The sequence below is a fragment of the Dendropsophus ebraccatus genome, chromosome 11 (assembly GCF_027789765.1).
Source record: "Dendropsophus ebraccatus isolate aDenEbr1 chromosome 11, aDenEbr1.pat, whole genome shotgun sequence".
Taxonomy (NCBI): Eukaryota; Metazoa; Chordata; class Amphibia; order Anura; family Hylidae; genus Dendropsophus; species Dendropsophus ebraccatus.
Window position 1 is genome coordinate 59704660 of NC_091464.1, and position 1739 is coordinate 59706398.

Here is a 1739-nt window from a genome sequence, read left to right on the forward strand (position 1 = left end):
TGGAGGCATACGAGCGGGAGGTGTACAGACAGTTGAATGATCGTAATTGCAATCGCAAACTGGATGCTAATCCCACGACCCTTTTTCAGGGACAACTCACAAACATTTTAGACCAAGCACTGACCGACGGCATAATAACGAAAACAGTTTTTGAAGGCATGAGAACCAGCAACCCGGTGATCCCAACCTTATATTTATTACCAAAGGTTCATAAGGATCAGAAAAATCCTCCCGGTAGGCCAATTGTTTCAGGCCGTGGTGGCCTATGTGAGAATGTATGCCGCTTTATTGATTTTTATCTGAAGTCTATTGTGGTAACCTTACCCTCTTTCACCAGAGACTCCACGGAGGTCTTACAACGAATTGAGGACGTCATTTTGGAACAGGATATGTATCTAGTCTGTTGCGATGTTGAATCGTTATATACATGCATCGATCACCGGCATGGTATGGAGGCAGTGCAAAAGTTCTTGGAGGTTCAAGGTATGGATCCTGGATTACGGGGACTAATTGTGGATTTAATGCAATTTGTACTTACCCATAATTATTTTACCTTTAAGGATCGCTTTTATTTACAAACCCGTGGCGTGGCAATGGGGGCGACTTGTGCGCCATCATATGCAAATTTATTTCTTGGCCACTGGGAAAGGGAGATTGAATACGGTGGATCTCGTCCGGGGGACGGCATTGTCGTCTCCTGGATGAGATTCATCGACGACATTTTTTTCATCTGGCAGGGATCCCGTGAGTCTCTGGAACGGCATCTATATGATCTAAACAACAATGACAAAAACATCCGGCTAACTTGGCAGATATCACAACAGGAGGTTGAATTTCTTGACATCAAAATCAAGGTAGGTATGGGGGGGAAACTGGAAACCACATTATATCGTAAATCCACCAGTGTTAATGCTTTACTCCATGCTTCTTCAGCCCATCCTCGACACACGATCCGGGGCATACCAAAGGGACAATTTATACGCACAAGGAGAATTTGTGATAATGATCAGGAATTCGAGACACAGGCGAGGGATATGAAGGACAGATTCCGTAAAAGGGGATATAATCAAACAGATATTGAAGAGGGGTACCAATTTGCCAAATCATGCAACAGGAGAGACTTACTAACATCTAAACCACGACGCCAAGACTCAGGTAAAACTCGGATTATAACCAACTATCATTCAAGATGGCATGAAATGGTGGACATTTTTAAGAGACACTGGCCCATATTGAAACAGGACAGGGAGATCACACAGTTTATCCCTGACTTTCCACTGGTGACAGCTAAGCGGTGCAAAAATTTGGGTGACATATTGGTTAAAAGCCACTATGTTTCACCCCGCTCTAACTATATATTCCAGTCCAGGGGCCCAAAATGGGGATGTTACACCTGCAACAACTGTACTGCCTGTTCGTATGTGAATATCGGTAACAGCTTTTTTGACTCCACAGGACTGAGGGAGTACAAAGTGGTCCATCATATCACATGCACAACAGAGAGAGTAATCTACCAGGCCTCCTGCCCATGCGGTCTCCTATATATAGGGATGACTTCACGACAACTAAAGGTCAGGATCCTGGAACATGTCAGGGATATTAAACGAACTGCCAATCTGGAAAGAACTGATCCGTGGGAACTGGAAAAATTAAAACCTATTCCAAGACACTTTATGAAAGAACATGCGAGTGACCATCGGGGCCTGAAAATCAAAGGCATTGATCGCGTAAATCTGGGG

The 1739-nt window shown here is 44.1% G+C and overlaps 1 long non-coding RNA gene across 1 annotated transcript; it reads left to right on the plus strand.

Annotated features, from left to right (window-relative positions):
• The first annotated feature begins 393 nt into the window (after positions 1–393).
• On the plus strand, positions 394–1021 carry LOC138767843 (uncharacterized). Its single transcript, XR_011358858.1, has 3 exons — positions 394–483; positions 738–854; positions 934–1021. It is a non-coding gene; the product is annotated as an uncharacterized lncRNA (long non-coding RNA).
• Positions 1022–1739: the final 718 nt, after the last annotated feature.